The 24,503-nt window shown below is 32.5% G+C and overlaps 1 protein-coding gene and 2 long non-coding RNA genes across 17 annotated transcripts in view; 2 read left to right on the top strand and 1 right to left on the bottom strand.

Annotated features, from left to right (window-relative positions):
* The window catches only part of LOC108000131 (zinc finger homeobox protein 4), a 420,790-nt gene that overhangs the window by 376,000 nt on the left and 20,287 nt on the right, over window positions 1-24,503 (top strand). The gene's annotated exons all lie outside the window — the stretch shown is intronic.
* On the top strand, window positions 19,265-21,709 carry LOC133666949 (uncharacterized). The gene is made up of 2 exons (XR_009831858.1): window positions 19,265-19,845; window positions 19,961-21,709. It is a non-coding gene; the product is annotated as an uncharacterized LOC133666949 (long non-coding RNA).
* Window positions 19,365-23,325, bottom strand: LOC133666950 (uncharacterized). Its single transcript, XR_009831859.1, has 2 exons — window positions 22,962-23,325; window positions 19,365-21,995 (listed from the first exon to the last, which is right to left on the bottom strand). It is a non-coding gene; the product is annotated as an uncharacterized LOC133666950 (long non-coding RNA).

Here is a 24,503-nt window from a genome sequence, read left to right as displayed (position 1 = left end):
TTATTTAATTTCATTAATTCATTCATCTCATTTCAAAGTTTAAAACTAATTTTAAATCGACTTTTGTCTCATTGAATATAGATAAATATCAGGACTAGTCAATAAAATTTTTTTTCCAATTTTAATTGATATCTATCCAAAAAAAAATTGATTTTAAACCGAAATAAAATCCATTTTATTTCTAAAAAATTTTATCAACTTGTTCTTCATCACTGATAATTCAATATTAATAAAATACGCATCAAATATCCAATATAGATGCTTTTTCAAGCCATACATGTACAAATATTTCCATCATTTGCATAAAATATGCGAAATATACGTGATATGAAAAAGATATATTTGCATGAAAATACTCCATTTATAACACAACAACAAATGAACTTTAAATTCTCATAATTAATTTCCCATTAACATATCCCCACACACGTTGATAAACAACCATTCTGTCTAGTTTTCCCCAACCCCAATCATATCCAACTTTTTTTTCGTCCTCTCTATACCTCGTATTACCTCCACCTCGACTTTTTTCTTCGCGTGCAAAATTAGTCGAATTAGCTCCCCGAGCTACCCTCCAATGTTTTCCTTGTTCTACCGTCTTGTTGTTGTCGCTCCTCTTTTTCCCTTCTCTTCCTTTCTTTCTCTCTTTCTCTCTTTGACAAACGAAACGCTAAACCCACACGTTAACCTTGTTTTGCGAGCACAAGTTTTTCACCCTCTTCATTTTTCCATTCCACTCGAGCGTACCTTCCGCTCACCCTCCATGCAAATGAGCGTATCGCGGATCTTCCTCAGCCCCGTGCCAAGGGCTGATCCCGTTTTGGAAAGGAAACACTCGACGCAGAATGTGGCTTTCTTTGTGGCTTTGTTAGATTTCTCTGCTTGTTTCTCAAGGGTTGTGACGATTAAACCCTGTCGCGTGCGGAAAGGGTTATCGGGCATTATGGTTAAATAATTCGTGGATGATGAATAGGGAGGAGGGGTGAATTTGAGACATGTGATCTTCCCATGATCAATCCGAGTCTTAAAAGAAGTTTTTAAGAATTGTAATATTTTAATATAATGAATCAAGAGTTTGAATGGCGAGAAAAATAATTAAGGATATAAATGATTTATGAATAAATAGTACGAAAAATATTCATTTAAGAAGGATTGATTATTAAAGATGAAAAATAAAATTCGAAAAAATTATAATATTTATATGAATTTAAATATTAATACCAGATTTGTGTATTATATTATGTTATATTATTTGTATGACCAAACTTCGTATTGTTTTTAAACTACGTATATTTACGTTTGTAGTATGATATTATTTCAAAAACATTTTATCAAAGTTTCTTTTTGAATCAGCTTCTAAGAACAAATTCTAAGAACTAAATATTGTTATTTATCGACTAGTAATTATTTCAAATATTCATGAGTCAGTTAAATTTGTATTGCATAAGGATCAGCCATAAAAATCGTTAATCTTCCAAAAAAATTATGTAGCATCCTGACAGAAGATAAAAATCTCCGTTTTAATTCACCCGCCATACATTGGAACAATGGCATTATAAGAACAGAGAAATAAAGGAGATGATTAAGCGTATAAGAATAAACTCGATATGAGGTCTGCCAAGCGTCACCTCGACCCTTAACACGACCCAGAAACCGTCAAAGTCTGCCCGTTGTCATGTAGATTCGTAATCTTCCGCATTGTGCCAAACAATGGAGGCATTCAGCCTCAGGGAATAGTGTGAATGCTTATTAAAATCATGATAGTATCCGTGTTTAGCCTTTTTCGAAACCTTTGCTCGTGATCGAACACAAAAAAAAATCCACATCGTTACAATGAAAAGTGTCGACAAAGAAAAACTGAATTTTCTCTGATGATAATTAGTCATCTAAGCGTTAAAATTACAGCGTTAGGAATTTAGATGAATGGCTACGCTCTTTTGTTTGTTATTTCAGTTCCTTCGAGTTTCCTTTCCTTTTGGAACTTGGAGAATTTCATGCAAATGCATTGAAGGAATTAATAAGAAAAAGAAAGAAATATTAATTTCAATGAACATAACTAATTTCTTTTGTATGCTTCTATGCCCTTTACTAATGAGAATTAAATTTTATCTATAATTTTCATTCTTTTTTGAAATTATTTCGTATAAATGTACGAAGGATCCACGAAACAGAAAGAGAAAGGATTACTTTGTGCTTCGTCCAAATATAATTAAGTCTTAAACTATCATATGACGATTAAAAGTTACATAATTACATCGAATTTTGAATTCTCATTTACTAAAAATCATAATATCAAATTTTGAATACCTAAAAACATACAACGTTCAACTGTAGGCATCGAATTTCAAACTTTCAAATTGGAAAATCATGATACATAATCAATGGAATAAAATAATAATCAGAAGAATTAAAATTAATTTTCAATCGCTTGTGAGTCGATGGATTTCTGATGCAAATAAATTTCTGAATTCACAATCTCGACAAGTGTCGATGTAAAATCAAGCTTGACGGTAAAATCGTGAAAAATTATTGAAAAGAAATATTTTCATGGTGACGCGAAAATGGTGAAAGCGAGCAAATGATATGATTATTTTATTGTACCGAGAAGATAAACTGTCTGATCGATATCTAAAGGCGAAACCCCCTCGTATATGCAGTAACAATGCTGCACAACTCGACTACTCAATGATTTATAACCCCACTTATGAATCAAATCGATTTCTCTCGAAGGTACTATCCTGACGCCTACACGCTCTTTTAATAGGGATAGATTCAAGTATCTTCTATGAAAATAACGGTCCTTCCAGTTATTTTTTGTGCGCAAAATGTTGGAAATATAAATTCCTTCCCTAATCTTTCGATTTATGAAGAATATTCATTGATCGTGTGAAATATGGAGTTGCATCCAAGCGTTATCCCTCTTCTACGAGTAGAAAGATAAATACATTTAAAAAGTTCGTATCAATATCTATAGCGTATTGTATGCATCAAGTTAATTTTCTTTTTGTTCAATAGATTTTTTATTTTCGATATCGTATATTACGAAAAAATAAAATTCTCAAAGAAACAATTAACATATATCGTTGTTAAAAAAGATATCAAACGATATTAAAATATGGTGAAAATATAATAGTCTTTCTGGAAAATTACCATTTTACTCTCTTCGATTTATTGAATCTCGTTAATTTTCTGAAAAATTTAACCCACTGATTCGATATATCTCAAAAATATTTTTATCGATATCGTTATATATTTATGCTCTCAAATGAAATAACAATGAAATCGAGCAAATACATATATTTTCGAATATATTTTCCTCGCTCGCTATTTGAGGATAAAGAAAATTATCGATCAAACCAAAGGGGAAAAGGAAGGCGTTAAAGAAGAGCGGAAAGAAGCCATCCGAAATTTTACTCACGTCGACGTATTCTCATCGCCGATTCCTCACCTGAAACAGCCACGGCCCTTCAATCACACACCGTTCTAATAAACGTTTCACAAAAGGATTTTTTTTAAAGCGGAACGGTATCCAATTATCGCCTGGTCACGACATCCGATCGTGCTGGAATTGCAAAAATAAAATTCCCCCTGGATACAGCCTTCCCGTAGCGAGGGGGATCGGTGGTGGCCGTTGGCGAGGGGAGGGGAGGGGGCGGAGGGGAGGAGGGGGCGGAGGATGCGGTGTCAAGAAAGCGGAAAGTCCGATAATGAGACGTCCTCGCTTTGAAGTTGGAACCCGATCGCCGATCGTCGAGACGTTCGATCGGCGAGAAATGAGGCGTGCGATGAAGAGGAAGAGTTGAGGGAGGGAGAGATGGGGGTGAGAAGAGGGGGTGGAAGGGGTGATGGTGAAATAAAGGCTGTTAGGACGGTGGAAATTACTCTTTTTTCTGGAAAATCACGTGCCCCAGCCAGCTGCTCGCACACCGATCGCGATGTCGTATCGACTAAACACGGTGTCACGTTCGAGGACAGACGACGATGGAGCGTGAAAACGGCGTTTACGTACGGCGTTTCGAAACGCTTCCATCTTCCTTCCTTCGATTCCTCGGCGATTCCACCCCTTTCGAGGGCGGGGGAGGGAGGATCTCGTGACTAATACTCGGCAGTTCCTGGCTGGGACCAACGGTGCTCCATCGGTGTATCGAAATGTCACGACAGAGATATAGAGAAAAGGGTCGTCGTCCGGATTCGAACGTTTTAAATAGGAATGACGGTAATTGCTCGATGGAAATAGTCTCTGTCCTTCTTTTGGTAGACTGGTTGATTTGAAGGGAATTGTGTCTGGCAGAAGTTGTGAAGTTGTGCTTGAGAAAGTTTGAAACGTATATATTTATATGATAAAATGTAACGATATCAATATTGTTATAAATGATATAGTAATTTTTGGTACATAAGGATGACTTTTTATCGCAGAATACACAGAAATAAACCACTTGATTAAATTTTGAATCTAATTATTCTTCGAACAACAAATTCTGATCCGAAAGATTTACAAAATTCGACTAACTTTAAAATATCTTTCGAAAGTGAAAGTGTTTCAATTTCTCGAATTACGAAGGAATAACTATAAATATCGATAAGGGAATTTTAATCGAAGATAAAAATAATATACATAAGAGATAAAAGTTTCGCATACAAAAGAATAAGAGAGAGAGAAAAAAAAAATACGCATGATTATTTTATCGAGTGGTGCGTTGCAGGTCAGCACCTGCTTGCAAGACACGATCGCAAGGGCGAATGACCGTCGCCTCACGTTGTCCAAGGTTACGGGCCATCCCTGACCCTGCCACGCGTCCACCCCCTTTGGAAAAAAGAAAAAAGAAAAAAAAGAACTGTAATGATCGTTCGTGACATAAAGCTATTTTTTGTTTCGACGCCTGCTATTCGTAAGAACTGGCAGGAATTGCGGGCCGCAACGCAAAACCATACAAAGAAACTATGTAATCGGAATACATTTGCGAGAATCACTGGGGTGAGCACGGATCCCCCATACTTCCGATAATAACGGGTGTCCGTGCAAAGGGGGAGAATGTAGGAGAACTAATTTACCACCCCCGTGTCCTGTGAACGAGCGACCGCTTAAAACGAAGGATTAATAAGGGTGATGCGGCTTCGTGTAGATACGCGTTGATAGTAATTGACAGGGTTGAGGAAAATAGATTCTTTCTTTCTTTTTTTTTTTTTTTTTTGAAACGAACAAATGAAAATAGATATTTTTATTTCTAGAATTTTTGTAAATATTTTTCTTCGAAATAGTTTTTGTACGAGGAAATAGTACGTTTCATATGTGTTTATTTCAATAGTGATTCGTATAAAGAGTATTTTCATTGATATATAACCCTTGTTTCAATGCTTATTACATTTTGATTATATGGAAAATATAAATTTATTATATGATTTATATATTAAATGGAATATTATTTTTTTTTTAGTTTGCTTTAATATGTAATAATATCTCAAATTTTTTGTAATTGATTGATTGTAAAATTAAAATTTTATCATAATTAGAGTATATTGAAAGATAATATATTTTATTTTCTCTTCTCATAAAATTTAATACTTTAAGCTTTAATATAACTTAAGTGTCCTTATTTGAATTTATTTTATTTTTTTTTCTTATTTTGTATATTGTTGAATTATTAATGAATATATCTTAAAATTATTAAGTAGTCGAATATTCGTATATTTCAAAATTGTAAATAATTAAAGCGATTAAATTAAATTAAATGGTTAAATTAATAATATGCAATAACAATAAGATCAAAAATTTCAGAAATATTTCTAAACATTTAAAAAAGAATGTTTCAAATTGCCATACAAATTGCCTATAAATCCTTTTAAGTTCTGCGAATTATATTATATAACGCGATAGAAACTTTCGAATTTATAGAAAATTCCCCTCGCAAAGTTTTGTCATCGAAGGGAATGAATAATTGATATCGAGGCGTGACGTGGTTATTTTGAAAAACAGAATGTTATTTAATTGCAAAAAAAAAAAAAAAAAAGGAAAGAAAGAAAGAAAGAAAAAAATAACATGGAATCTTTTCCACCGTCATTCTACGCCCCTTTCTTAGGGGCACACGACCTATCATCGACCTACCCTTGCTGGTACCAACCCCTAACCTTACCTCGTCATTACACCTAACTAGTTTAAGTTTATTCGTGCATGACATTGAATAAAATAATAAAATTTCTGCGACGATAAACTATCAAACTTCGAATGCTCGTGTGTATTCAATATACATAAATGCGTTTATATAGGGTGTTCCATTTAACTCGAATATATTATATTACTAATATACTAGTATAATTATAAATAATAAATAATAAATATACATTAACAATATTATCATCGATGAGAAAGATATTAAAAATAATAGTTCTCATTATGATACAAGCATGTATACTTTTCAGAATATCAAAATCTGTAACGTTTATAAAAGAGAGAACAATAATAATATATTTTATATGTTCATATTATATTTCAAATGATAGATTAACATTATTTTTTTCTATTTTTTCTTGAAATAAAAATCTCAACGTCAATTAAAAATATTTTTTTATTTTAAAAATTCATTAATTTATTATATTTAATTTCACTCTATCTACTCAAAAAGTTTCTTCTTAAAAGTAGGAAATAAAAAATCAAGGTAAGAATGTTAAAATGTTAATTAACCAGATCTCATTCTCAAAAATTGAGAAAAACCATATACGATAAATAAATAGGTCACGTTTCTATAAAAAAAATACCGCCACCCCGTACAGTCCATAGACATCCCCTCGAAATACGTTTTTTTCTCTCCCCTACCCTGGGTGAAATGTCCTCACCCACCATCCCCTAATTCGACTCTTCTCGCTCTGCGTGTCTATCATGCACGGTTATTAACAAAAAAAAAAAAAGGAAAGAAGAGAAGAGGAGGGGAGAGGGATATAAGCATTGGTACAATTCTCCCTCCTCTCTCATCGCGACGCTATAAATATAAAAATAACCCTCGCCCCTGGGATAAATTTCTATCATACATGCGGGAAAATGTGGCGCGTGGAAAATACAATTCGAAACCGACATATGGAGAAATTTCGTTCACTGACATTGGTAATGACGAGTGTTTCTCTTGGTAACAAAACTTGTAGATGAATTTAAAAAAAAAAAAGGAAAGTTTAAATATATAATTGTATAAATGAAATGTGTATTTTCTATTATTTTATTGTTTTATAATAGGCATACTTATATAATTATCATTTAATACAATTTTTATCGTAAAGTATTGGAATTTCGGAAGATTTATTATTATTAAAAGTGAGAATTAAATAACAAAATATTTTTTGGACGTATTTCTTTGCTTCGTGTATTTGTTGAAATTTTTCTATCTTTCGTATCATTTTAATCCATTAACAATATACAAATTTTTATTAATTCTTCCATAATTAATTTAAATTCCATTGTACAATAGAAACTTTCACTTTGAAAGTTATATTTTTAGAAAAATATTTTCGAAAATTTCTTCGAGGATAATTTATAATATCTTTGAAAAGACATCAATGATAGCACAGAAAAATTTTTTTAAAGAATAATATTTAAAAAGTATACGTAAAAAAATCGAATTTTTATTGATACTCCGATTGTAATTAATTTGAAAGCCCTCCCCTCCCCCCACCATTGTACAAACTTTTAATTTGGAAGCCACACTTTTAGGAAAATATTTTCGAAGGTCTGGAGATAGGTCGATGGTTGAGTGGCCCCTTTTTTTTCACGGTACAAAGGGGCTGGTCCAAGGGTGAAGAAATCAGCCTTTCCACGTGGTTGTATGTGCCGCCAGGGGCGATAGTAAAAAATAACCAAGATATACCGCGTAGCCGGCAGTGCCTCCGGGAGCATAACTCTGCTAATGTATCCCGGCGAAACTTATTCTATGCTTCCCTTCCTTCGAACCCTCGGCAACCCCTGTACCTATCTCTCCGTTAACATAAAGGAGAGCAACCGTCTGTATTAAGATCTACATTCGCTAACAGAACAAAGAAAATTGTCTAGCTCCACGTTTTGTACAGTAAATTAATATAGAATTTTTAAATAGTTGAAGTTAAAATTGTACCTGAAAAAAAGCAAGGAAAAATATGGAAGAATAATGCAAGATAAAAAGTTTTATTGAAGCTAAAATTCTATATAATTTCTTTAATGTCTTTATAATCCTGTCAAATATAATATTTTTATTTAAATACACTCTCTAAAATTTCTTTTTATTGTTACAAACAAACCTACATTTTCAAAGTTAAATAAAATAATCTTTAACATTTATTTCCTAAACAAAAATTAGATCCAATATCAATCATCAAAAATATATAAATCAAAAAATAAAAATAAAAAATAACACTCCATTTCACATAACTACTTCTACCTTTTCCTTGCTGATTCTTCAATTCGCCAAAAATTCCCCAATATCCAATATCATAACTTAAACATATCGTTAAATACGCCCGATTCGATCGTAAAGAAAAGCATCTCTCTGATCAAGTCGTCGAATTAATCCACAGTAATTACAGAAAGCATAAAAACGTCCCTATACAGCATCGAAACCGCAGAGCAAACGTTTCCCCGGCGAGCATTAATTGCCACGATGTAACGGGTGCACGAAAAGAATAAAGGGCGAGGAGTCGTGGTCATAAACGTGAGTTATGTCAGCTGTTAGATAGTTGAATCTCAGTATTCTGTGGCGCGCTTTAGCTCCGTTAATATCTTCATTACTAAATCATCCCCGCCCACGAGTAACTGCGTTTACCCTCCCTGCGCCACCATCGTATAGAGGATCGTGTAGATGGGAATTTCTGGATTCCACCCTAACCATCACCATTCCCATCCACGGCACATCGTCTGTTTATATCGGATATTTTCGGAGTGAGGAAGTGTCTTCCTTGCGAAATTTTCGATTATATGAAACGTTTGGAGATATTTTTTAAAAAGAGATTGCATATAATTATAATATATATATATGGTGTCGTTTGATGTCGAATTTTCGAGAAAGATACATTAGGGAGGATAAAAAAAGCTATTCTTAATTAATTTTGTGGAAAATGAAAAGATATTATATTAGGTAGTTTTTGCAAGTGGAATGAATGATAGAATTCTTAACACTTTGATTTGAGAGATGCTCCAGAGATCGATGTTTAATTTTGTTCGAGATGAATAATAAAAATAAAATTCTATAAAAATATTAAAATTTGCAATAAGCAGCATTGAAAATTCGACGATATTTTACGGCTCGTTTATTCGCATAACAGATTCGTATAAATGAAATCTTTTCTACAATTCTCCTATCTATACAAATTTAATAGACGTATACGATAAACGTTGAAATCAATTTTCTACTACTATCGATTCAATGCAAAGATCCAAGTTTTGATCGTCGAATAAGGTATCCTGAAAAATAGACGACACGTACGTGATCCAGGAGAGACGAAAGTAACGGAGTCATCGGTGTCAAAATCAAGTATTCCTCCTATTTTCCCTCTTATACCAGCTACTGTTACGAGAACGCGCTTTCTACCAGGAATTAAACCAACGACCTTAAATTAAACCGTTCATACGGACGGGTCGTAAGGCCTGACACTCGTGATAATTCACGTCGACCCACGTTGACAGCGCTGTCGTGTCGCATACAAATGGCGAAAATTCGTATGGTCGTTACCTTCGTGTAAAATGAGAAAAGAATGAAGACGAAGAGAGGAGAAAGAGGGAGCTAGCCACGATGAAGAGAGGCGGGGGGAGGAATGCGAGAAGAAACGTTGTCCGTTCACGATGGGTAAACATGTGGCCTCCTCTTCGCGATGAAAGTGGACGAATGACAAATAACCTGATGTGACCTTTGTGCTCGTGTTCCCTGGCTCGTGTTTAATCAACTATTCGATTTATTAATCCTTTCGTGATAGCATAACCTTTACAATTTTTTAACTTTTTAACGAGACGTTATATTTTTCATTCTTCATAATGTTTATCAAGTTTATCAAGTTATTCGAAATAGCGAGTTTCTCATTAATTTAGAATTGATTTTAAAATATAACTTGAACAACTTTTTTATTTATTATATATCTTATCGTCGAAAAAACTTTTGTTAAACCTAGATTCAACTTAACCTAACTTTTTTAGTTGTTTAATCTTGAAATATCGAGGTTATCATCTCTACATAATAATATTTTTCTACACATGTTAATTTTGCAAGAAATTCTCAAAAAAGTTTTAAAACTTAACCTAATATTTTAATCTTGAACTTAATTTTTAACAAAAGTGAAAATCAAGGCGACAACACGTACAAACAGAAATGATGATAATAAATTTCAAAGTTATTAAAACATTGCTAAACCATTTATAAATAGATCTGTTTTACAATTCATTTTTTTTTTTAATATTCCTAAGAAAACTTACGTTTACATTTTCCTTCACATTTATGACAAGTTCGTAATGAAAAAGGCCAATGCGCACGAAAGAAGAATGATCGGTATCATCAACCTCCTATAATCATACCTTTCGATCGGATTTTTAATTCGCACGTCGCACAAATCGAGAAGCCACGAGCGAAGAACACGAGCATCGTGAGAAATTAATTTTGCGCTTGAGAGGTTACGACGCCGCCACTTGTAATCGCTAATGAACTGCCGTTTCATTTTACGTTCGCACTTATTCGCCACGCGAGAAACATTAAACGCATAGGGCCACGAAAAACGCGAGCTTCGAGTCAGATACGACAACCTCGACATGCAACTGCACGGGCCTGAGCGGTGGGATTTTTATGGTGGTATTCGAGAGGTATTCTGAAAGCTGGTTTAAAACTTTGTGGGCTTGTGCCACTCGTTAAATTAAGTAAAATGTGTTCAGTCAACGTGGATCTGGGAATCGATTCTTTTAAAGTAAACGGCCATATTTAATGTCCATTTTCCTTTTCTTTTATATATATATATATATATATATATATATATATATATATATATATAGTTTAAAAAAAACAAATGATTTGAAAGTTTGAAAGTTTCGAAGATGGATGGAAAAGGATAATGATGATATTAAATATCAAATAAAAAAATCATTTTCAAATCATTTTCCATTTTTGAAACAACTTTTTTCCATCCATTTTCAAATTTTCAAAATATTTTTATGACTATATATAAAAGGAAAATAGATATTAAATATCGCCGTTTACTTTTATTATATCAAGTTGTTAAATTCATTATATAAATAATGAGAATAAAAAAATCGTTTGTTATCAAATTTTAATATTCACCCCGTTAAACGCCGTAACAACAATCCCTTAAACACCACCGTGAACAAACTCCAAATCTCCCCTCTCGTCATTTTAATTCTCGAAGAAACGTGAAAGAAGCAGAAGGGACATCGGTTCGGGGCTCATTAAAAACCAGAGTACTTTCTCTGTGAAAGGGCAGAAAGGATCGCGTTAACGACGTGCTCGACAATTAACCCCGGTCCCGACAAGAAGATCTCTCTCTCTCTCTCTCTCTTTCTTTCTCTCTCTCTCTTCCAACTCGAGACAATTAATTAACGGCTGGCTCGGCCGTTTAATTCGGGGCGCAAACGAGTTGGATCCCGGCTTATCGAGAGAGAAAGAAAGAGAGAGTGAAGATGGAAAGGAGGGAAGGAAGACAGAGAGGAGCGCGACCATGTACAAACCAGTTGCAACCTGTTGCTCTGAGAGATCAACCGGATGGTCGAGCAGGAGGAGGAAGGGTGAATGGTACAGAGGATGATGGCCGTGATCCATCCGGGGGGTGGCAGTGATGCTGCGAGCTGGCAATTAAGCCATCAACCCCTTAATGAATGAACTCTGTGAGCTGGGAACGAGCCCGGCCAACCCCATTAGCTAACTAACCCCGAGTTATTTGCATGCTTGTCGGTTGGGGTGAGTCGCTCAGATTCACCGAGACAATTACCATTGACTTTATGGTCAGGTGCTTAAAGGCTTAAAGAGGAGGATCTGTTAAAGAGGAAAGGAGGTTTGATGGAGCCGGTGATAGAGAACGAATTGGATGGGGTAATAACGAGGTTTAATTGTAACTTATTTTCTTTCGTTTCTTTTTTTTCTTTTCTTTTCTTTTTGTTTTTTTCTTTTGGGGGGAAATTAATATTTTTTTTAGGAAATATAAGTTGTCTTTTAATTTATTTTTTTTATATAATATACGTATAAATAATAGGATTTCTGCAATAAAATTAAAGTTTAATTGTTACAATGAAGTTGTTTCATTAAATATTGAAGAGTTAGATTAAATTAGGTTACGGATAAATTTATTTATTATATTTTAAGAAAAAAAAGAATATTTCAACCGCAACTAATATCGATTATATTTTTATATTTTTACAATTTAAAAAAAATTATTCGAATATTATTTTCGTGTGATAAAAGGTGCACAAATTTTCTGAAATTTTCGTGAAATCGAAAATCAAGTCATGAAATAAAAAAAAGACTATACAAAACATAATTTCCTTAAAGATAGATATGGAGTTCCTTTCATTCGATGTAAGAAACAAGATTGGAACGCAATATACACGAATAACAAGCCGTATTATCTCAAGGGTGGCAGAAGTGACGAACCGTTTCCGGTCGAGGTTAAGGAGCATTTAATTAGTACCAGTTAACATAGTCGTCTATCGTCCTGCTCAATTTCACACGCGAGCGTACCCCTTATGGACACGAAACGAACGATTCCGTCTTGGGGCGTGAAAAACACGATGAGATAGTTCAGCTCTCTGACCACGTGGGTCGCTTTATCTTCGAGGAAGATCTCCGGACACAAGCTCGAGCAAATTCCTTTCTCGAGGGTTTCTTTCGCGGAGAAAAAAAAAAAAAAGAAAAAAGAAAAAAGAGACTCGTCTTCGCGTGTACGTAAAGTTCTACGCCATTAACTTTAATACCTCGTCTTTTCCGCAATATTAAAATGTTTACACGGCACTCTATAAAGCACTTTGAAGTACTTCTCTCTATAATTATATATACATATAGCAATGATGTTAAGTTTACATTCAATGACAATTTGATAAGATAAGAATTTTAATTTCAACTCTTTGTACGAACGATATGTATCTACTTTTTGGTAATTTGGTTAAACTTAACTTAATTTTCGAAAATTAATCGTGAAATAAATTTAAAATATTTGAATATATGTTTTGATAATTTTTTTGAACTTAACATTGTTAATCTTCGGTTTATTATAAATTGTTATTTTATTCTTAATAGAAGAAACTTAGTTTTAACACTTTTCAACTTGATTAAACTTTCCTGATCGACCATTTCTTTCTTCTAATAAATAAAATTCGCGAATTGATATTTAAAAAAAAATAATCACAAATAAATAAAAATTCAACTTTTATTCTAAAAATGTATTGATTTAATTATTTCAATTATTTCTTTTACAATTTTTCAATTTATCGTTCGACGAAGTCACAATAACTGGACCATACATATTCCAAACAGTATCGAGGATAAATAAAGAGAAAAAAGAAGAAATCATGGATGCACAGCTGGTATCGACGAATCTTCGTCGTGCAAGCGTGCATCCCATACAGTTTCGGAGCATCGCGTGCCGAGACGCACTTTGTCCTCCTAACTCCTTATACCTTATCCAGTCCTTAGCGCGGAAACGCTAATTCGTTGATTATCCTAATGACTGTCAGGGAAGCAGCAGGAAAGAAGAAAACCACGTACCACGAGCCCTCCGCTTGATTTATTCCGAGTAGCTCCTTTGAACTCGCCGACAACCTTTGCATATTCTATTTCAAACAATGTAATAATATTCTTTTTCTCGATATCGATACGCTATTTTTTTTTTTTTTCGTTTGTTTCTTTGTATATTTTTCTATATTTTTTCTTTTCTTTCTTTTTTTTTTTCTTTTTGTATAATTTGAAATTAAATGATCGTGTCGTTATATCATAGAATCGATGATTCACAATGGAAATTCTCTTCATTTCTCATTACATCGGCATCGGAATATCTAATAGTTACATGTCTTGATCACGATAGGGCTTCTTAATCTTACCAGACAAATCTGACGTCCCAGTTTCTTACCCCCTGATAGCTGAGCTTCGTTACAGGCTGTGTCAAAAATTAGAGAAATTAGAGAATGGCAACGAATTTTTATCTTCCAATTTTTGAAATTTTTAATTATCAAACTCGATTATGAACAAAAACAAGATTATGAACAAATCGAAATAATTTTTACTATTTTACTATCAGATTATATAAAAAAAATGTATATATTTTTTTAATTATTATTAAAAGTGATTATTAAAAGTGAACAAATTTGAAAGTTAAAATAATTTAAAGATCTTTGATCAATGCAATTAAATAATTTGTTAATAATTAAATATCTATTTTATAAACAAATAAAACAAACAATAATTGTCGTTTCTATTGCCAAATTATTATGCTGCATAAATTGCAACGATTTACATATTTTTAATACGTTCTTTCTTGCCCAAACTTTTTTATTATAACATCTTCACATAAATCTGTCGATACAATACATCGTTCTCACACTATGCATAAATTCAAATATGTTTCGAGTGTCCAATCGCACGAGAACAGAAAGTCAAGCGAGCCCGGTCGAGATCCCGGTTGAACAGGCGTGCAGTCCTCTCCCGAATATCTTTGGAATCGAAAAAATGCAAAAGTTATTTGGAGAGCCCTTGATTCGTGTCCCTCGAGTCGAGTGCACATAAATGCGAATTTAAATTATACGGGTACCGGCCGCGATAGGGTTTCTTAATCCCCTCTGGGAAACACTAACGCCCTACTTCCATCCAGCCCCTACTTTAATTACTCTAATCACGTGTCGATGTCGCGTCCCGGCGGAACGGCCAATCAGCGGACAGGTTTAATGCCCGGTTACAACGGAATCTCTTAGCTCTCGAAATCGAAAGAAGAAGACCCTGGTATGCGAACATCCGTTTCCTGTGATAAGTACCGTCGTTTATCCAATTAACGCCTCGAAGCACTTTCATTACAACGGCTTATAACCGCCGTTTTATTTCTTAATTTCGAATAGAGTATAGGGGGGTGGTGAGTAACGAGAATCGAATTGGTGAAATTTTCGTAGGGAAGAAGATTTATTGAGATATTGTTTTAAATTGTGTGTTATTTAACGTATATTTTACAGCACTGGGATCTGATTTATATTTAACGATTTCTTCTTTTTAAATTTAAAATCAGATCCATAATTAATTATTCGAAATTAATTTGAAGTGGATCGATATTATCGATATTTTCAAATAAATAATTTCGAATAAAGATTAATTACATTTTATCTTACTCTTCAATTTTTATTAATTATATTGTGGTTGGATTTACATATTTAATCCATGGCGAAAATTCAAAGCTCGAATTTATTTCTAATTTTTAAAATATCTGTGAAACACAGTGAGCGTCCGGAGATAGTCATGGCTGTTCCACTTATTTTTCAACGTGTCTAACTTTATTAATATTTCTTTCGTTCGTATGTTCTCCCTTTTACATTCTTGTTAATTGAAAATATATAGAAATATACGCGGAATGAAAAATTACGTATAACATCTCATTATTCTTACGATTAATATTATCGTTATCGATCAAAACTAATATAAATAAAGTTGATGAAGTGTTTTCGACGAGACATAATTAAGACAACAAACTTGTGATAATAACTCTGATTTACGCCCTTGCGTCGTGGCTCTACGTTAATTAAAACTCGAGTATTGATTATTCGTTGAACAAGTTCCTTCGACTTTCTTATTGACGCATAAATAAAAATCCCATCGATTTCGTGGATGATAAACCACGACCGATGTCCGATATACCTGGAATAATCGTTAATTGGGGATTGTTTCCTTATCCCCTTGTTCGAACCGTAAATTATGAAACCAAAGAAACTTTGGTTGAAACGATGAAGAAGAAGTTTCTATTTCTTATTTGGCTCATCCTTTTCTCTTCTTTCTCTTTCTCATGATTATAATTATAATTAATAAATCCATTTAATATTAACGCTAAAGTTACGAAATTCAAGATTATATGTTTTAATATAGATATACATGTGCATTTTATATTTCTGTTATTACTAAAAATTAATGTTTGTAAAATTAACAAGATTTTAATGTGATAAATAAAATATGAAAAATTTGTCAATCTGATAATTTGAAAAATAAAAAACCTGAAATCCATCGAAAATTAATTATATTCAGATTGTTACTATTATTGCTATTATTATTCTCTTTCGGAAGAATTTTTCTTCTAGCAATGAAATAAAATATTATAATAACACAAAGTATAATAAACGAGATTTTAAAATCCAAATAAAAATTGCTTTGTAAAAGTTGTAATATCGTATTAATCTCGAAAAGATTCATTTGAAATCTATTATATGCATCTCTCAGAGTTGGACATTAACTCGTTGAAAATTTCGAATAATGTAAATAATTATTTATTAAAATGCTTGAATAATATTTATTATAATTACAATCCACTTTTCACATAACCTTTACCGTTTGACATTACAATTATTTACGATTATTATTATATTTTAAACGACAAATTATTGAAATAACTTATCGAAGTGTCATTTATACAAATAATAATTTTCCCTAATTTTTGTATTTCTAATAAAAAGAAATAAAATTTTTAAATTTAATCGCGAAATTACATTACGATTTTAATCCGTTCTAAATATTCCAAAACATTGAAACGAACGATAAAAAGCGTTCAATCAAGTAACCAAATCCAAAAGAGAGGAAAGAAAGGGGGAGGGGTGGATCGCGGAAATCCCTCGCGAGGGGGTCAGCGCTTTGGGGGTGGCGTCGTAAATATTAATGCGGCCGAGAGCCCGGGCAAAGAAAAATATTTGAATAATAATTACCGAGGCACCCTCGTTATACCTCGAACCGGGTATAATAAAAAGCTTGGAAGGGAGAAGGCGCACGCGAAGACGGGGTCGCGACGAGAATTTTCTAATTAGAAGGATTCGACTCGGCCCCCGCAAACAATGAGCCGGGCAAAACGGGCAGAGAAATACTCGAGGAGAGATTTTAATATCGAAGCCTCGGTTTATTTATCACTCCCTTATTATCGTGGCCAGAGAAGAATAAAACGACTTCGAGGGAGGAAAGAGCTAAACAGGAAGTGGAATCTTCTTCTTCTTCTTTTCTTTTAGATATGGATGAAGTTTCTTCGACTCGGTAATTTGCTCTCGCAGGAGATTTCGAAGACGAGAGATTTTTCTTCGGTGCTATTTCGAAAACTGTGCTTCCTTTTTTTCTTCTCCCTGTTTTCGTCAAATATTTGAAATGTAAATTTTAAAAGATTGATTTGCATCTGTTCTGTTGTTCCGATACGAGTTGCTCAATCGAAATTGGGGATGAACAATTCGAAACGAAAGTTTAATAATATCGAAAGAAGAACAGGTTTAGATTTTATATTTTTATTGTAATTTCGAAAATAAATTTGTATATAATTTTTGATTCGGGATGTAAAAGAAATTAAATGTTTTTCTTTTGAATTAAACAAGAAAAATGGAAAATTTGAATTCCATATGGAAATATTATTTGAAAATATTATTCTATTTTATTCAAGTATTATTTCAGAATAGTATTTCATTTCATGATTAAGATAAGTGCTATTTGAAAATATTATTTCGTTTAATATTTAAATCTTGAAAAAATACCAAGAGATTTATAATTTAGAAACAAAAATAAAAATTCTTCGGTTCATTTTGTATATACATAAATTAAATCTCGATGCATTATGTATTATTCAAATTGAAAATTAATTGAAAGATATTTTTTTCATTTCAATAAAATATTTACTTGAAAATAGTACCTATTAATAAAAATTAATCTTTTGTATTTAACTATTGTTTCAAAGAAAATCCTATATCTGTCGAAAAAATAAAATATTTTTTTTTCAGAAATTTTATTCAGTCTTGATCGAAATTTTGATGCTATTTAGATGTTATACTATTCGAATTTTTTATTTTGCATTGATCATTTAATTAAATATCGTGTATAATCATTTTATAAATAAACGAATGATTTTTCGTATTGCAGATATATTGCTTACAATAAAACTATATCCTAAATTTGGAATTTAAATAAAATCCTTCAAAAATAATTATATATTAAAAATACATATATGCACATATTATTTATGACTTACGAAATATTTTGAACTTTATATCCAATGATTTTACATCCAGTGATTTTATATCCAGTAATAATGAAAGATAATTATAATCTTTGTTGATGAAGTAGACTTTCACATTTTGCAAAACTTAATTAAAATTGTTTACGATCATTAATTGATACGTACACGAGACGGCTAAAGATTATATGGGAATATTGATATTGAAATATTATACGTGAATCGGATACTAAATTAGTACGAGATAGACAGAAAGTGAAATAAATATAAAAGAAGAGTTATTAGCAAGTTTTCTCTGACTCAATCTTGTCTATTTTTAATCTTTGATTTATTAAACTTTAAAATATTATATTATAATAATTACTGTGACACTGTACTTTTTTATTCTATGATAGTTACACGTTTATTACAATCTATTTACAATTATTCTGTCAATTATTTTAATTAAGCAATTATTTATAGATAAAATAAAAAAATGACGAATTTATTATACGAATTTATATTTTTAATTCTTTTTAAGTTTTATATATAAATTATAAGCTTTATAACATGTTATTTATACAATGATTTAATAATCTACTTATTCGTGAATAAAGATTCAAATTTAAAATATTTGACGAATTTTCTCTTTTATTTTAGAAAGGCTTAAAATAGTCAAAAGGTTTAAATAATATTTTTATACACATTAAGGATGGATTCGTCATTCAACGTTTTCAAAATTATATTATAATTAACAATTATTAATTTAAAACACTATTTTCTTATATATCACAATAAACTTATTCGTTTAAAATTATTTTTAAATATACTATTTACTATTCCAAAGAAAATCTTGAATCGCTCGAATAAAAAAAAAATATATTTATCTCCTATTTCAAAAATCTTCCACGATCATCCAAACATCCGAAAGTCCAAAGGATTAAGCGAATTCGCCACAAAACAAGCCACACGCGGACCATTCTATCCAATTAACAGGAAAATCCGTTTACACAATTCCCCCCATAATTTCTCGTCTCTCCCGCTAATGAAATTACAAAACGATTAAACAACTGGAGAAAGGATGGAATCAGCGCGATGTACAGGGCGGAGCAAGGTCGCCTGACCGCCTTGGCATTAGCCTGTTACGTCGCCGCTCTTGTATGGTTTGGTCTCGACGTGTACCCGCGAATATAAACAAGGCTCGTCGGGTGGAAAAAGGGAGAGGAAGCTTCGATTCCAACCGCGTCTGATCTGCGTAACAAGCCTCGCATGGCCATCAGTCGAGAGGATCCACCCTCTTTGGACGAGGAACCCGTGCACCCCCTTCTGGGTTTCCTAACGATGTGCTAACAAAATACGAGCCGTGGATAAAGAGCCTTACGTTTCGAGGAGGAACGTAAGCAGATTGACGAGGAGACGACGTTATGTCGGGCGGAATGAGAGAGGAAGGAAAAAAGAAAGAAAGGGGGAAAAGAAAGGAAGAAGGAGAGAGAGAGAGAGAGAGAGGACAAATATAAGAGGTTGCAGAGGGGTTAGGTCTAAGACCATGGAAATGATTTCTTCTTCTTACCCTTCTCGGAACGGGCTGCTTTCCACCCCTTAATTATCCGACTGACAATTATTTTTAACGACTCCGCGATATCCTTAACGAGACTTAATCCGCCTACGTGGCGTCTCTTTCGATGGGAACAGTTGAATGGAATGGTAAGTTGGATGTCGAAGGGTGTTTCCTTATCGTGTTTCCTTTTTAATCGCTATGGGATCTTATTTTATCCGGGTCTCGTGGCGTTTCTTATCGAAGTTATGGTTATCTTTCTAGGCGAGGGGGAGGAGGTTGGTAATTGAGTTGTGTATTGTGTAAGGTATTAATGGAATTTCTGTTAATTGATGAGGTGTGGCGAAGAAGGATAGAATGGATAGGTTTTGATTAGAAGACTATCGAATTATTTCGATTTATCAGTTGATTAATTTACCATATTGTTAATATCGTATTGTTGTTGATGATTATTGTTGTAGTGATAAACATTGGAATATAAGAATATATATATAAAAGATGTTTTCATTATAACATTATTGAAATGAATTTGTGAATTATATATATTCGTCTCGGAATGAAAAAGTATGAAATAATCGAAGGAATTGAAAGAAACGATGGAATTTTATTTTTCAAAATAAAATTAATTAAGTTATTTAAAAAAAGTTGCACATGCAAAATACTTATTCTTCGACATCTTTAAACGAAAGATATGATGTTTACAAATATTTTTCAATATTTTAACATTTAACATGATGATTATGTCCCTTATACTTACTTTTTATAAACTTTCTGTAATTAGAATCAATAAGAATACGAAATATAATAGAATCTTTTCGTAAAATTTACGAATACTTCGTTCGTTATTAAATTCTAGAAAAATTCTTGAAGAAGATTCTACTAAATTCTATTAAATTTTCAAAGTAAGAATCACACGAATAATAACTCTTTATCGATCAATTCAATGAAAACAAATCAGGAAAATTCCTTGCCACGTTCCCACGTTACAATCGGCGCAAACAATCGCCACAATTGCACAAAACAGGGCAAAGTGGCGAAGCATGACCATCATCGTGATCACGTGAGGGAGTGCACTCCTATTTTCGATCGGTATTACAGCACGATAATTACAGTACGATAGACGACTTCCCACGTCCGGCACGCCTCGTTCATTAAGTCGTAGCTTAATGATATCTGCAATCTGTTGTACTCTATACTATGGTTATGCCAATGTGCCATGATAGTACGATACGTTAGTCAATCGCGATCATTTTGTTATTTAGCATGGTTGCTGATATATCTGTCGTGTCACATTAAATATGTATATCATTAGTTTTAACGATTATGATGATTGATCTGTTGAGTAAGGTTGAGCATATTTTAAGTGAAATTATTTGAGATGTTTATTTTAAATAACATGTGTTATTTGTTTGATCATTATTTTAATGTTATCTCATATTTATCTATAATTTTAATGAAAATAACATCATTATATATGATTTATAATTGATTGTGATTATTTCTTTTTTATTTCTTTCAAATTTAAAATAATTAATTATTTTGGATTTGGATAATAATATTATTAAGAATAAGAATCTGGAATAAATTGCTTCGAATAGTTACTTCAATTTCGAATTAAAAACATATTTGAGATTAAAGTTATAAAAATGATGAATATTTTAAATATTGTAATTTATTCATTCGAAAATATTTATAAATATTTTTCTTCAGGTTATAGACTCTATAAAATGGGATTTGAATTATTCATCGAAATAGATATACATATATATATATATTGATATATTGTTAGAAAGCTCTTTTCATGCTGATTATAAATATATAAAAAAATTTTATTCGTAAATAATGACAATAATAAATTTGAAACATTTAATACTTTTAATATTTAATATTTTATTATAATATACCGATAAATATCACCAATTAACATTGAAGTTAAAAAAAATATATATATTTTATTATAACATTTGTACTACAATATATCACAATAATCACAATAAACATTGTTAGAAGTGATTGTTTAAATATCTAATATTGTTAATAATTATTAACAATATCTCAATAATCAATCCGCAGTCTAATTACAATAATTATTTGAGAAAGTTAGTACGTTAACTCAGGCTTTTTAGAATCAATCTGTGAATGAGTTTACAATTGAAGAGGTATCAATCTTGGATATTGCTGTTTCTTGAGCTGGAGGCTGTGAGAACCCTCTGTTGACCAGTTAAGAATCATTGAGGCAAATCTTCCAAGGGTATTGCTTGCCATCGTGTCAGGGTCAGCCTGGCCTACATGCGAGTATCTAGATAGTTGTACAGACAAATATTGAATTGTTACCGGATATATTGTTGATCTAAGCCCACTTATGACCGTTAAAGCCACGGGACCAATTTCATAACACGAGATGGATAATTTAACATTATATCCTATATAAAATATCTTTTTTTCTCAAGGAAACTTTTCTCAAGGATATTTCAGAATATTTTATTTTAACTTTATTAAAGACATTAATTAAAATTATTAAATTTATTTTTAAAAATATTTTCTAAAAAGATGTAATTAAAATTTAAATTCTTCATATAAAATCTTTTGTTTGAAATGTTTATTTATGTTTATTATTAATTCTCTTTTACAATCATTTCGACAATTACAATTCAAAAAAAAGTAGAAAATAATTTTAATGCTACGAAAAATTTTTTGGGAAAAAATACAAAATAAAATATATAATATAGTCTTTAAACTCTTTTTTATATTTTTAAGTAACTATTATTAATTGTAATTGCGACTAACAAGTCAAAAAGCCAAAAAAATTCAAACTCGTTTGATCGTTTGATTTATTAAAATAAAATATAAAATTTATTATTTTATCAAAACAAATTCATCCCTTTTTATTCTAATATAAAACTTGAAGTATCATGAATTGTCATTTGGAAATCTCAATAAAAACTCAAAGAAAAAAAAAGAAAAAAAGTATCGAAACAATAAAAAATTTTGTAATAATGAAATATGTTTAATTAACAAAATGAACAATAAAATCAAAAATTTTCACTTTTTTAAAATAAATAATTCGAAATTTGTAAACTAATAGAAGTTAACGTTTTATAAATAAGAAGCTGATAATCTTTCCTATCGATCCAAAGATATTTCAAAATAAAACAGAAAATCTTTAACTCTCACAAAATAAAATGAGCAAAAAAAAAAAATAATCAAAAATCTTTCTTTTCAACTTTCTTTCCATACCCAAAATATTAAATCATACCATATTTACCTACAACCGAGAAATCAATAATCTTCTCCATTAACTCAAAAGATTTAACATAAAACCCGTGTGTCGATCTCTCCATCAACCATCGAAACAAACTGTCTAATCCCTCCTCGAATAACCTGGAACAAATTCGAAAGCCGATCGAAGGCGCGCGCATACTACTCGACCGCTCTCGATAACAAATCCAACGAGAGGTCCAACGAGAGGTCCGCCCCTGACTTTGGCAGGCCCCCGCGTGTACCCTTCGCCGTCGTGATCCGCGCAACGTTGCTTCTGCATTTAAATAATTAAAGATCCCGACGGGACGGATGGACGCACGGACTCGTCGTATTAATGGGATAATCGAGCGTTCAACGTCGAACGAGAAGTGGCCAGAAGGGGGTAGAGGAGGGGGGAGGGGGCAGTCGAGAGGAGGTGAAGAGAGAGAGAGAGAGAGAGTTGTGGTGGTTGGTGACGATGCCTTGTTATGGTGGTGGACGGGTGATAATGATTTTATAGTCAGCTGAACTGGCCGGGGGAGGAGGGTGAGAGAGACAATTGACTCGATAATACGGGTCTTCCTGCCTGGCACCCGTTGATACCGACGGCGAATCAAGTGCGAACACCCGAGCCGAAGTGAAAGAGAAAGAAGGAACGAGGGACAAGGATAAATGTTCCGTTCGCTAATGACCCCGGTGCCTCTTTAGGGACTGCTTCTCGACTTAGGCTACCGGTCGAAGACCTCTCTCTCTCCACCTCCTCGTCACACGGTACAGGAGAATCAGGTACCTGACAGGGAACTCCACCTTCTGGCTTCTCCTGTTTTGCACACTCAATACCGGGGGCCATCAGGCTTTCGGTGTGGATCATGGCTGATGAGCCTCGTGTGGGCACTTATTGCGGATTATCATTTGAGGTGTCGAGGTCGGGGAGAATGTTTTTTTTTTTTTTTTGTTTGCGGAATCGTCAGTGCTCAAAGAGCGTATCGCATTGCTAGTTCGGTGGATATTTTTGGATTTTGAAATTTTTTTCTCAAATTGTCGATTACACACGCGCGAAGTGTTAATGTTAGAGATGAGAAATGAACACGCGTATTGGTGTTTCGAGGGAAATGTTGGTTAGAGACTTATTTATTAAATTGCGATAGATAAAGCGTGAGCTATCTGTCTCCGCCTCGCAAATTGAAATTGCATTGAATTCAAGCCTTAATCGATATTTAGTGTTTTGTTTTCGTCTTTAGAATAATTTTCGAAGGTATTTTCGGTATATACGTACTTATACTCTCGTCAACGAGTAATCAGGCATCAGATTTTTTTTCAGCGTGAATCAAACGGATAAGTTTCGTATGCACTTATGCGAAGGAATCAAGGTGCGAGGAGAAATAAGGGATATTTTTTTAAATTTATTATCATCGTGCATAATTTTAAGAAATGAAGATAGATATGGATGAAAATGATTGTAAAAAGTATTTGATAAAATTTCCTGTCACGTATAATTATATTTATATAAAATGTTAAAGATGTATTTAATAAATCAAAGAGAAGATCTATCCTTTTTTTTTTATTT

This window comes from Apis cerana, linkage group LG11 (genome assembly GCF_029169275.1).
Source record: "Apis cerana isolate GH-2021 linkage group LG11, AcerK_1.0, whole genome shotgun sequence".
Lineage (NCBI taxonomy): Eukaryota > Metazoa > Arthropoda > Insecta > Hymenoptera > Apidae > Apis > Apis cerana.
Note: the sequence above shows the minus strand (reverse complement) of the source record. Positions and strands in the feature narration are given on the sequence as shown.